The 14,209-nt window shown below is 48.4% G+C and overlaps 1 protein-coding gene across 6 annotated transcripts in view; it reads right to left on the bottom strand.

The window, feature by feature from the left end:
• The window catches only part of GRAMD1B (GRAM domain containing 1B), a 188,308-nt gene that overhangs the window by 99,235 nt on the left and 74,864 nt on the right, over positions 1-14,209 (bottom strand). Inside the window, exon 1 of one of the 6 annotated variants that reach the window (XM_070384056.1) lies at positions 2,137-2,153. The exons of the other annotated variants lie outside the window; for them this stretch is intronic. The gene's annotated coding sequence lies outside the window, so the exon portion shown is untranslated. Of the gene's footprint in view, positions 1-2,136; positions 2,154-14,209 lie in introns of those variants that run through there. 6 annotated transcript variants of the gene reach the window in all.

Consider the following 14,209-nt stretch of genomic DNA (forward strand, 5'->3'; position numbering starts at 1 on the left):
TAGAGAGTTAATTCATTCCATCCTCTTCTGTAGACACAGAGTATTACCCAAAACAAGGCAGCAAAGGTATCTATCCCCTTGTTTCCGTCAAGTCCTGCAATTGGGAGAGAGAGAGTACCCCAACACAAGATCGTACCAAACGGAGCCGCATCTCCAGCCCAAACAGCCACAGCACAACTACAGGGTCTGGCCCCAGGGCCAAAACGGACCGATAAATCTGTACCTAATGAGATGGTGAATCACGGGGTCTGAGAGTCCCTGGGGCAGACACACACACACACACACACCACTTCCCTATCCTGCTAACATTATACATTATACTTGGCTGAAAAGGACAAGGTTACCCCAATTATAGTTCCTAGCCTAACACTGCACTCTGGTTGAAATGCATCAAGAGATACTGGAGGCAGATTTTTAAAGGCAAACATCTCTGCATGTCCCCAGGGGACCAGCCCGGGCTGGGCAGAGAAACACTCTGCGTTAAAGTGATGTCTCATCTTGAATGACAGCCAAGCACCCCTTGGCCCCGACCCCAGCGTGCTGACAGCAGGGGCGCGGGGGAAGCTGAGTGATCTCCGTGACGAGCCAGCGTCCCTGCTCTCCGGGCGGCACCCATGCTCACCTTGGAGGCCTCATGCAAGTCATGGGCCCAGCTCGGCTCTGCTGGGGAATAAGGGGCCAGCTCTGGATGCTGACTGGGCCTGCTAACCCTGCCAACCCAGGAGGAACAGGGAACCTGGCCCCAAGAAAGCCAGGGCAGGAAAGGCACCATGGTACCCCCACCTCCATTTCTCAAACTCAGAGGGGGCTTTCCTTGCGCACAGGAGCCAATACACGAGCAAGCGAAACCAAATGCTGAAGAGCAGAAGCTACAGGCTGGGTGGTTACTGCTGTGTACCAACTGCCCCAGACTTCACAGTTATGAAGGGTTAAGCCACCAGAAACTAAGTTCCTCCACTTTCTTTCCACAAAGTATCTTTTCTAAAGTATCTTTTCACTGAAGGACCCTCTTGCCTAAAGGAGGAGGGCTAGCCTAGAGTGACTCTTCTGGGGTTTAAGCTGGGGTGGTGGTGGTGTTGGGGGAGGGGGTGGTTCTGCAAAGCCAGATGTGGCCAAGAGCCAGACCAGGACTCTCTGCATTAAACAGCTCAATACCCAACTCACCCTCCATTCTAGAAAAGTGACCCAACACCACCCCAGCCAGGACCTCCGGCCACAGGGAGCACTCCCAAGCCTCCTCCTCCTCCCACCTCCACAGCCTTCAAGAAGCAGCTCCATCTCCAGCCAGGGAGTCTTCTTCCTCGGAGCTGCACACGCCACCTTGCAGGGAATGGCGAAGTTTTCTGAGCAAAATCTCCAGTTGCTCAACCAGAGAAAAAGCCAAGTCACCCACCCATCTGATTCAAAGGAGAAGAGGGAGAGGTAGGGTTTTATTTTTAAAATGGAAAGCAAAAATATTCTGAGGACTTTGGCGGCTACAGTACAGATACCCACACCCCAAGCAAGAGGAAGAAGGGCTTGCAAAGCCCCAAGGTGTGTCCATGGTGGGCAAGGGACATCAGGCACGTTAGAGGGGAGAACCTGCAGCACCCCTGCCCCCCAACTCTCTTCTCAGAGAGAAGCCTCTAAGAGGTCAGAGACTGCTCACCAGGGGTGAGAATGCCCCAGGAGCAGGGGGATAAGGGCCCCCTGGGATGCTCTCGGGTAAAGAAAGTCTGCACCCCAGCTTAATGCGGACATACGGGATCCTGTGAAAGGTTTCTTTCTTTATCCAGTTCCCTCAGCGTTCGCCAGCCCTCGGCCCCCTCGAAGTTGGAGCCTCTTTTTCAGCTGTAGTTTGATTCTCTCCACAGCCCCTCAACTTCCACCAAACGCCTCGCCCAGGAAGAGGCTGGCAGAAAATACTGCAGCGGTGCAGAAGCTGGGGGGTGAGCCAGATAGGGCAACCCAACTTTGCAGAGTGTGTGGACCCCACCTTCACCCTCGATACCCGGCTCGGAAGAGGGGGCCCATCTGAAGGAGACCTCTCCTGAGGTCGTGGAGGTGCTGGGGGGGAGCAGGGGAAGGGGGGGCAGGAAACACTGGGGTGAAGAAAGATAGCGGCAGGGGGAGCTGCCTGTTCCCTGCTCTACTCACCAGGACAGCTTGAATCCTTTCATTAGTACAGTCACGATAATCCACTGACCGTGTCCTTAGCATCCCGGGCACAGCTCCGAAGGTCCCAGAACATATTTGAAAAGATGACGAAGTCCCAAAAAGAACAGAATCCCATGAAATGTGACTTGAACCCAGAAAGAGAAAGGCAAGAGAGAGAGACAGACACAGAGAGAGAGAGGCAGCGCCAGCCAGAAGAAGTATTCCACTGTTTTCTCTCCCTCCCTGTTCCCAGCTGAAAGCTGGGCGAAGAGGCAAAGGACAGCTTCTGCAAACCCAGCCCGGGGCTGGAGCTGCCTGCCCGCCTGCCCGAGTGGCTGCTGCCACTGCCAGTTTCTGATGAGGATGGGCACGGCTGGCAAGGCTGCAAAACAAGCCCTGGAGTTGCTGTCAACAGGCAGGCTGGCCGGCTACCCTCCCACCCTCTCCTCACACCAGCTCCGAGCAGCCTAGGGAAAGGACCCCCAAGCAGAGCCCCGGGAGGAGAGCAAAAACAAGTAGAACCTGCACCTCTCTTCCCCCAGGCGGCAGCTCCCGCAGCTCCATATAATCTCCTAATCAATGCAGTACCCAAGCAAAGCCCTGCCAGCCACTTCCGCCCATTTAAAGACACAGCACACGTTTTGTCCCAGGATGGCAGGATGGGACAGAAAGTCAGGGAGAGGATGGGGGAGCGATGTGGCTGCCGGAGAAGGAAGAGGACAGGGCAGAAAGGTCTGAGGACAAGTGCTTCCCTGGGTATCCGTCAAAGGGTTAAAATGCCCCACACTGGGAGTAGGAGGGGGGCATGGCCCCCAGGCTCTCGGTAAGCCCCGAATCTGAAGCTGAGCCAACTTAAGAGGCCAGGTGCCTTGGTGTCCTAAGGCAGGTGAGCTGCCTGGGACCACCTTAAATAGAGTCCTCGCCCTTCCCCAGCAAGAGGGGGCAGGCACAGGGCTTCGAGGTCCCCAGCAGTTCACAGCACTCAGAACTCTCAGTTCTCTTCCCTGCTGGGGACACCGCCTCTCTGGGCTCAGGATGAGGCAGCTCCTTGTGGTGGCCCAGCAGCGCCCCCAGTCACCTGGGCCCAGGAAACCCTTTAAGGTGGCCACCAAGGCCTGGTGCAGGATTTAAACAACATTTTATCATCACACAGGGCCCCATGAAGATCCAGACAAGACCCAGCATCAAGTGAGGAGGGACTGAGATTTTTCAACATCAACTCGAACACTGGACTCCCAGGAAAAGGAGACATGGCTCTTCTTACAATCCTCCAAGCTGAGGTCCAGGAGTTCCAGCCCCAGCAACTCCTCTGACCACGCCATTCCTTTTGTCCTCCCCTAGATTACTGACTATCTGGGTCAGTACTGCGGATGGGTGAGAATGAACAAAGAGGAGATTAATTATGACATAGCAACCGTCAACTGAACCATAATAAGGCTTTACCCTGTAACTTGCCCCAAAGCAATCAAGATATCCATTTGTGCTATAGGCACACACCATCTACACTTGACCCTCTAAGGTGACACTTAAGAAAAACCAGAGTGCAGATAATTACTTGTTTATGATCTGCCTTCCTCCTTTTAGATGATCAGCTCCATGAAGGCAGGGGAAGTATATGGGTTCAGCTTTATCTCTCCAGTTGAGTAGGAATGCTTGCCCAGTAGGGGTCTGATAAGCCAGTGTTTAATTGACCTCATTCAAACCTAACTCAAGCACTGTTGTCTCTCTCCAGCGTCCAGATGGTTCTGCAGAAACACTGGTAAAGATATCCTTGGGTGATGGAATTTCTCTCCATCCATAGTCCCCATATGGGACACCACACTGAAACACTTACAGGAACTTCTGAAGACATCTGTGGTTATGTTTCTAAAGCTCCTTGAGCTTGTCCCTTGGCCATACTGTCAGCCTAGGTATTATAGGGATGCAGAAGATTCCAGAAGTGCATACAATTCTCCTTTACAACCAAGATAATTCTCTCAAAGGACTTTCCAGGACCTGTGACCCAGCCCCTAGGCTAATGTCACTTAGAGGACTCCAGGAAGATGCTTTCATTCTGCCCATCAACTGCTCTGATCGCAGGTGATACATAAAACCTGAATCAAAGCTTTCCAAGCATTACATTAGAAACACTATTGTAATGTTCAAATTCTTTAGCTTTTACACTTTACCTATTATTTTTCAAACTCCCCTTTGCTTCACAATTATTAAGTAAGACTTTATTGAGGGCAAGCATTATCTCACTGAAACCTCACACACATTATGAAGTAGTTAACTCTCATTATTTTCCAGGTAATACAGCTAATGGAGAGGTGCAAGACAAAACCTGGTAAACTAGAGTGTAGTGTCTTGATTTGTCTAATACCAACCAACAAGCTGCAACCTTGGGATTTGAATGCAGGCATGGCCAACTCCAATATCCAGTCTCTCCATCATAATGTATGTTGATGAAAGAAAAATCTTCTCCATCATCAGACAAGCTGATGATAAGGGCTAATGTGCTCCCAGAACAAAAAGAATCCAGGCCACAGGTAAAAGGAAGACTGAATCAAGCTAGCTTCCTCTTCCTTTAACTGATGAGTTAGCTGGCTTGCATGTCACTGTGTGTATGTGATGTGAGGAGCACCCTGAGATTCCTTATTCAGTATATGTTCCTTCTTTTATCTTCTCATAGAGGATAGTCTGATTTGTACGGTTTGAAAAGTTCCCCGACCGGTAAATTGTCAGCACTGATGTAATTCTACATTCATCTGTGTATGATCAGGCAGGTGCGTTAGACTCTCCTGTTTCTGCCTGACTGCAATCTGGCTGGCCACTCCTTGATACCCATTTTTCAAGAAGGGCAAGAATTTCCAAAAAAAAAACTAAACTCAGAGGACTTCTATTTCTGGCAATATGGTAGACTAGATATCCTGATGGTCCTTCCTGCTAACAACTAAAAAATGCTGCATAAAACAAAACACTAACAAAGAAAGAAAAATTCTTTTCAAAAAGCTTGATGAGCTATCAAAACAGGAATATTTAGAGGCACAAATGTAGTGAGTGCAGAAACCCGGAAAATCAAGGGATGCCTTGAGGATACATTTTTGGAACCTGTGAAACTGGTTTTGGTTCTGATGGCCTCACAGAGCACACTGGACAAGGGACAAAGTCAAAAGCCCACCTGTGTGAGGCCACGTCCTTCTCCAAGGGCTCTTCCCGACCCAGAGATCGAAGCTGGGTCTCTGGCATTGCAGGCAGATTCTTTACCACTGAGCCACCAGCGAAGCCCTATGTGATGCCAAAAGCCCGCTAATGTGAGAGAAGACTTGGGAAAGCAGGTCCTGCTAACTAAACTCTCACCACAAGGGTGAACTTGAAAGAGACGGTGCTGCTGAGGATATAAAAGGAAAACTGTCTTCAACCTTGACAGTGAGTGAATGACGAAAGAAAAACAATCTCCCCAATAAGTCATAATTACAAATGGATCCTCACACAGATCGTTGCCTAAGAATTTCCTAAGAAATTCACCAAAAAAAAAAAAGTCCAGAAAAGGAAGGCTGTAACCACAGTAAGATTAAGAACATATGATCATCAGCATTGACCACAGAAAAGACAAGATTTTTCTGAGAGAAGACTGCGCAATATATGTAATTGGACTGTGTAATAACTGGAGTTATTCAGAGTTTATTTTTAAAATTCTATAAATTAATAAGAAAAAAACCACAATGAGAAAAATAGACAAATGATTTGAATAAGCACTTTCAGAAGAGGAAATGATCAATAAATATACGAAATGGTGCTCAAGTTTATGAGTACTTAGGAAAATGCAAATTTAAACTTTGGTGAGATACCACCTCATACCCAGATGATTGGTAAAATTTTAAAAATCTAACGGGGACTTTCCTGGTGGTCCAGTGGTTAGGACTTCACCTTCGAATGCAGAGGGTAAGGATTCGATCCCCGGTCGGGGAGCTAAGATCACACATGCTTCACGACCAAAAAACCAAAACATAGAAACACTACTGAAAGAAATTCAATGAAGACTTCAAAAAAGGGTCCACATCAGAAAAAAAAAAATCCTAATAAAATAAAATAAAAAGTCTAAGTCTAACAATATCAAGGTTGGAAAGGAGCTATGCAAGTGTGTATTAGTCTGGTTCCTAAGGAAACTACTTGGTACTATGTGGGCAGGCTGAAGACGTGCCTCCCCTAACGTCTAAAGTCAGGGCTCATGTGAGAAACTCCACACAGCACTGAATATGACAACATGGTTTGCAGGGACCCACCAAAACACTGGGGAAAAAATGTCAACAACAGGAAGGAAAATTAACTGCTCTTTTCTTGATCTGGGATAGTATACAGCAATACGTGCCTGCATGCTCAGTGGCATCCAATTCTTTGTGACCTCATGGACTGTATGTAGCTCGCCAGGCTCCTCTGTCCATGGAATTCTCCCGGCAACAATACTGGAATGGGTTAGCCATTCCTTTCTCCAGGAGATCTTCCCAATCAAGGGATCAAATCTGCGTCTCCTGTGTCTCCTGCACTGGCAGGTGGGTTCTTTACCACTGAGCCACCTGGGAAACCCCAGTATATAACAACAACATACAGAAAATGTATACTTTACTGTCACAAGTGGATGAATCTCAGAAACAATGTTGAACAGAGGAAGTGAATCAGAGAAGAATACCTACAGTATGATGATATATATATATAACACACATGATAGATAGATGAAAGTGAAAAGTGAGTGTTAGTTTTGCCCAACTAACACTTAGTTTTGTCCAACTCTTTGTGATCCCATGAACTGTAGCCTGCCAGGATCCTCTGTCCATGGAATTCTTCAGGCAAGAATACTAGAGTGGGTTGCCATTCCCTTCTCCGGGGGATCTACCTGACCCAGGGTGTCTTCTGCACTGCACCCAGGTCTCCTGCATTGCAGGCAGATTCTCTTCCATCTGAACCACCAGGGAAGCCTGAGATCGATAGATTGAAGCCAGACATTTTATAGCCAAATAGAGAATCTGTATAAAGAGATAATCTGTACCCATAAAACGAAAAGTCACGGGGATGACACAGCCAACATTTAGGAGGTGGTCACCTCCGTAGGGTGGGAGGACAGTGTGGTCAGCAGGATGGGTAAGAGGCACAGCTGTGTTCACCTGGCACCAGCCTTTGCCTATTTTTGTGAACAGACTTGATGAAAGGGCAGGACGGTGGTGGGGGAAGGACTGACAATGACAACCTTTTGTGTTATATGCATTTTCCAAAATCTCAGTTCAAAAAACTGATCTTCCCAGTCTCACAAATATTCACAAGTTGGCTGTGTGCCCAAGGTTCGGTTCACTCGAAGAAGGTTGGTTTACATGACTCTAAGCTTCTTGCTACAGTGGTTCCTTCCAAATGTTACTGGGTTTGGAATGAAGGCTGGAAAAAACTTCCTTTCTGATTTTAGCTGCCCTGGCTCCCTCCTGGCCCCCAGGAGCCTGAGGTCTCACCCACCCTCATGCTGTTCCTCTGCTAACCCGACAATATCACAACTGGACTTTCTGCCTCATCTGTGAGTCAGGGCCAGAATGGTGAGAGAGGCCTTTCAACCAGAGCACACAGCTGGTGACCAATAACCGGACACCAAAGGCCCCCAGCCAAGGGACGCCTTGCATCTGTGAGCCGGAGCGAGAACTCAGCCCCGTGACTCCCACCTCCCCACCAGCGGCTCTTTCCTCTTTCCGGCAGCAGACGACATGCCTCCTCACGACCTTGGGAAGTCACTGGGAGTGGAGCGTATCTGGAGCAGAAAATAGATGGACAATGTGGTCCCCGCAGGCCCGCCTTCTCTCTTGCTCGGATCTGCGCTGCCCTCGCTCTGCCCCTGCTCCTGAGGAGCGCCGCAGTTGCAGGGCAGAGCCACATGCCTCCAGGAGCTGGCAAAAACTGGGGCAGAGCAGTGCTGCAGTCACACGCTGGGGAGACAGAGAGCTCCGCGCTCAGGCAGAGGGAGTCGTCAGGCGCCCAGAGTGTTATATTTAAGGACCATTTTGGAGGTCAGGAAGCTAGCGGAGAGGAGCAGTTGGGGGAGGGGGAGCCTCCTGAACACTTGAACAACAAGCCCCCACACCTCGTCCTCCAGCCAGAATTCCACGCTGCGGTCAACAGAGGCTGTGTGAGGGGACGGCAGATGGCCAGAGCTGCGCCCATCAGGTGCTCCCCACCACTTCCCCGTGCCTCCTCCCTTCCTCCCTGCCCTCCCTCCTCCACTCTCCTCTCCCCACCCTCTGCCACTATTAGTCACTGGCTCTGGGGTGACGGTGTGGACTGCAGGCATTGGCCTTGCCCTCTGGTCGGCACCCAGCCTGGAGCCTCCTGAGCCCGCCCCACCCCTCCAGTGCATGGACCTGTGCCCTCAAGCCCTGCGGGCCACTCTAGGGAGGGGCGGCTCAGGCCACGGAGTAGCTGGGGAAGAGAGGTTCGTGGGGAAGGCCAGCCAGGCTCTGATCATTTGAAGGACGCTTCCTTCTGCCTCTGCACCCCAGGGATTTGCTTAGGGTGCTGGACAGACAGACTCACCTCCCCCACCACCCCCAGCCTTCTTCGCTCCTCCTTCACAATCTGCTAATCCAGAAGGTTCCTCCAGGCAACCAATAGGATGGACAAGGTCAAAGTCAAGCTCTGGTAGGCTTCATCCCACCCCCTCTTCATCAGGACCAGAGAGGAGGGAGGGAGATGAGATGGAGGCGGGCGGCCAGGGGTTCCACACAGGGGTGTCTGTCCACGCGAGTTTCAGATGGCCTCCCGTGCGTTAGGTCTGGGGTTCTCACAACAACCCAGTGAGATGTGACTAAACCACACTGGATGGAAGGAGAAACTGAGGCCCTGGGAGGCCTCGTTCTGATCCTACTCCCAACCCTGAGATAAGGTGGGGGTTGGTGAAGAGAGCAAAAGCTAGGGAGCAAAGCCCTGTGCCCAGAAACCACAAAGGCCTCAAAACCATCTGCGCTCTCCAGCCCAGGCCCTTCTCCCTCTAATCCAGGCCAGGATGGGAGCTGCCTCCCCTGCTCTCCTGGGGAGGGAAGCCAGTTAAGCTTTCCCTCCCTGTCTGCTGAAGCAGCTCTTGACATCCCCTCTCCATGATTACTTCCCGGCTTGATCAAAGGAGACAGGACCATCCTGGGCTCTGCTCTGTATGGCAATGAAAACCCCAAAGGGGACTGGACTCCTGCTCTTTATCCTGCCTTCCACTTTTTCTCCAAAGTCCCTCCCTGCTTTCCAAACCTGCCTGCCTGACTCAGTGCTGCTTTACCTGTAGGACTCCTTCATCAGGGGCTTCCCTGGTGGTTCAGAGGTAAAGAATCCGCCTGCCAATGCAGGACTCGCAGGTTCGATCCCTGAGTCGGGAAGATCCTCTGGTGGAGGAAACAGCAACCTGCGCCATGATTTTTGCCTGGAGAATCCCATGGACAGAGGAGTCTGGTGGGCTTCAGTCCAGGGGGTCACAGAAGAGTAGGACACAATTTAATGACGAAACAACAACTCTTTCATTAGCAGATCCTGGATCACAACTCCTTCTGCTGCTAGACAGACGGGCAGCCTCTAGGAGGTAAATGCCCTCCTGTCGGGAAAGACATCGCACACCTCGGAGAAATCCCACCCCCCAGGAGAGGGGAACGTGGCCTCATTTCACTCCTCATTCTAATTACACTCATAACAAAAGGAAACATGTCTGCTGCCAGATGGAAGAAACAAGGCAGATTTCTATTTACCCCTCCCTGCTCCTTCCTGGTTTATTCTCTGGAGAAATTCGGGGTGACTGATGGTGTCAGGGACCCTGGAGGATGCGCATCAACATTCTCAGGTTTTCTCAGGGAGGGAGCCCGAGCACCCATACACCCACAGCCAGCTGCTTCCTGCTGTCCTCCCACCAAATGGAGATTTCTCCTTTCTCAACTAAGTGACATATGAGAATTGCCATTAACAGACAGCTGAATCAAGTGTTAACTCATTTTCACAGTGGAAGTCTCCAGGCCAAGGACAAGACAAGAATCTCTTGCTGGCAGAGAAACTGCTTGCTTGTTGACAATGACCAGCAGAGAAAAGCTGCATTCTTAACTGACACGGGCCTGACACCAGTCCTGGAGATATGGTTTTGTGGTTCAGCACAAGGATTCCGAAACTAGACTTCAGTTCAAATCCGTATTGAACAAGCTGCGTGACCCTGAGCAAGTCACTTACGCCTCGGCTCTATCTATAAAAAAGCCATGATGTCAACAATCCATGACAATGACACAAGGCGTGATATAATATCAAGTAAGTGCTCAACACTTTTTAACCCTTATTTTGCTTATTCTCAACCAGGGACTGCAGACCACCACTACCCACTGCAAAAGAACCACAGGTTCCATTTCTGTGCTTCCTGATCTACTTTTTTTTCTTTGCCAAAGTTTCTCACGTTTCCTATTTTTTTGGAGATGTTTGGGTGGTTTTATTTTGTGGTGTTTCTGTTAGGTCAGTCAGCTATTTATTTATTTATTCAACAATAGCTGTACTCATTGAGTGGCTAATGTGTTCATAACCCAGGCAAACCAAGATGATATTTCAATGATCAATCCAATATTATTCTTGAGCTCTAAAAGCTCATAAGCTAATAAGGAACACAAGGCATGGGCATTAAGTAGTTATAATAAATCTAACATAAAGTTTAAAGCAATAAGTCCCATTAGAGAGACACAGCTAATCAGACCAGCAGAGTACTTCTGTTTTTCAAAATGAAGATAGGTTTGTAATCATTATGCCAATTTTTCAATCAACTAATGAGTAACGGTGAATGTTCTCAGCTAAGCCTATATTAAATCTGTGTTAATTATTTCTTGATTAGTATGGCCTTAACTCCAAAGAGTTAGCCAGAAAAAGGATCCAATATTTGTCATCATCCCTATGGAGACCAGAACTTCCTCTTTGCATGACAGGTGTCTAGAAATAGTGCCTTCAGAACATATTGCTTCGATGGCTGCCAATAAATACAGGTTTATTTGGATGGAGCAGTGTCTAAAAGGATGCATTCTGAAGTTTCACTTCCTACATCAGTATATTTTCTCATCAGCATCTTAAAGTTGAAAATTAAATGTTCAAAGATGATTCAGGCTGCTATACCTACGATATTCTCAAATCACGACAGACAGGAGACTGGTAATAATCATGAGTGAACCTAAGAGCCCAGGTTGCAGGGCTCCTCAGTAAATGCACCTGTGTCCTCCCGTAACTGTAACTCAACCCCCAGTTACCTGTGCTGCTTCAGGAGCGCCCAAGTGCTGGCCTGCACCATGATATATCCATGCAGATCCACAGATAAGTGAGAAAAATAAGGGCAATGTGGTTAAGCTCCCCAAAACTAAATATACTGTATCTTTAATTTTTAATAATTCATCCTTTAAAATTTTGTGTTTAGATTCTCACTAAATACTGGGTTGGCAAAAAGTTCATCTGGGTTTTTCCATAAGCTGGTACAAAAAATCCTGAACCAACCTTTCAGCCAACCCATCACAAATGGTGGTAGTGGTAGTCTCTACATTTTAGTTCAGTTTAGTCCTGTTGTTACCGTTTATGGGTTAAAAAAAAATATGTGGCAATTCTGGGTCAGTCCATCAACACTTTTCAATCTCTCTACAAAACCCACAAAGCTCAGACTCTCCTATGAAGAAGGCCTTCTCAGTTCCAAGATCTCACACTGCACTTGAAAGAGAGCCTCCGCCTCGTAACTGCTGATGAAAAATCTGAAAAGCTTCTCCAGTCCAAGGGGGCTGTCTGGGTCACAGAGGTTCCTAATCTAGTCTTTTTTTTTTTAATTGAGATATAATTGACATAACATTATGATAATTTCAGAAGTACAACATAATGCTTCCATGTATGTAGGTACTAAAAAAGATCACTACAGGAAGTCCAGTTAACATCCATCTACACACACATAGCTACAACTGTTCTTCTTATAAGGACCTAATCCAGTCCTGGCTGTTTGAACAATGCCTTGGAGCTAAGACTGTGCCTCCCAAATATACATGTGTACAGCTATGACCACTCCCCTGGGCACTCATACAAATTCCCAATTGTTCCTGAATACCTTCACCTTTATGTCCCATGGGCACCTCAGAGCCAGACCAACAAATGAAATTCCACATCACTACATCTCCTGACCATGATCTCCTGAGCCTATCCCAAAAGATGGCACCACCCAGTCAGAGACCTGGCATTCATCCTACATGCCTCCTGTCCTGCCTCCCACTTAATTAGGCATAAAGTCACATCAGTTCTGGGGCTTCCCAGGTGGTGCTAGTGGTAAATAACCTGCCTGCCAATGCAGGAGACGTACGAGATGCAAGTTCGATTCCTGGGTTGGGAAGATCCCCTGGAGGAGGGCATGGCAACCTACTCCAGTATTCTCTTCTGGAAAATCCCATGGACAGAGAAGCCTGACAGGTTATAGTCCATGGGGTCGCAAAGAACCGGACCCGACTAAAGCAACTTAGCACATGAATCGGGGAAGACAGACGTGGAAAACATAAAAGTCTCAGAGAGGGCACACAATGAGGAAAATTCTAATGATCTGTCTACCCTGCAGTCAAAGAATACTTTTTCAAAAGCAGACCTGAGGCTATCTTAAATAAAGTCCTTCAATTGCTCCCAGTATTTAAGCAGGGCTAAGGCTGTCCTGGAGAAGGCGATGGCACCCCACTCCAGTACTCTTGCGTGGAAAATCCCATGGACGGAGGAGCCTGGTAGGCTGCAGTCCATGGGGTCGCGAAGAGTGGGACATGACTGAGTGACTTCACTTTCACTTTTCACTTTCATGCATTGGAGAAGGAACTGGCAACCCACTCCAGTGTTCTTGCCTGGAGAATCCCAAGGACAGGGGAGCCTGGTGGGCTGCCGTCTATGGGGTCGCACAGAGTCGGACACGACTGAAGCGACTTAGCAGCAGCAGCAGCAGCAAGGCTGTCCTGATGGGTCAACTCCTGCTTCCTTCTCCACTTTCATCACCTGCCTCCCATCTTCCACAGGCATCCTATGCGCCGATCAGGCACAACTACTTGTGGTGACCTGGGCTTTGCCACACGCTTCTGCCTCACGACTGGTCAGTGAACATCTCCGACATGCAGGCATTTTACCGAAGGTATTTAATCCTCACAACAATCCTGTAGGGGGGATGATATCACCCTCATTTACAAAGGAAGAAACTGAGACTAGGAAAAGTCAAGATAACTCGCTCAAGTTCACTGAGCCAGAAAACATGGACTGCCAGCATTTGAACTCAGACCTGTCCAGCTCCAAATTATAACCAGACCATCTCTCTCCCCTTGTCCACGCAATAAACTCCCACCCATGCCTCAGATCAAATGTCACTTCTCATAGAAAGCCCTGATGCCTGCACAGGCAACATCCAATAGTTCTTTTGTGCTTTCCTGGTGACCTGAGCTTCTATTACAACCCTTATCACCTTTGTGCCATCATAATCTGTCTATTCATCTGTCCTCCCCAAGAACCCATGAGGAACTAAGTGCTCACAGTGATCCTGTGTTATTCATCAAAAACTTCCACATATTGAATCTCTGTGGGCATATAATCGGCATTTAATAAACATTTGTTGAGTGAATGGATTAATGAATGCTTATCAACCCATTTTCTCAAGGCTGAAATGGAAACTCTCAGGACACAATTTATCATCTACTTATGTTAACAGTCATGTTGGAACATCCGATGACCCCAGTCTGAAACTGCAACCTTAGAAAAAGAGTAGCACCATCTCAATGCAATAATGCAGACTCCCAGAGATGAAGTCACACCTCTAAAAGCCCGCCTCCAGGAACTGAATATAGTCTAAATAGGCGGGGCTCTCATCAAGTGACCACACCTTCCACCAAAAGTTATTTCAGTGGGGAGTAATTGAACAGAGGAGCTGAGTGGGCTATATAGACCATGGGATTGCAAAGGGTCGGACACGACTAAGCAACTTGACAACAACAATAAATTAAACCCAATATATTGGGAGCTGAAGGGATCCAGGGAACAGGATATCAGATATTACAGAGTAAAGGTAAGGGAGATG

The sequence above is a fragment of the Bos mutus genome, chromosome 15 (assembly GCF_027580195.1).
Source record: "Bos mutus isolate GX-2022 chromosome 15, NWIPB_WYAK_1.1, whole genome shotgun sequence".
In the NCBI taxonomy this organism is placed as follows: Eukaryota; Metazoa; Chordata; class Mammalia; order Artiodactyla; family Bovidae; genus Bos; species Bos mutus.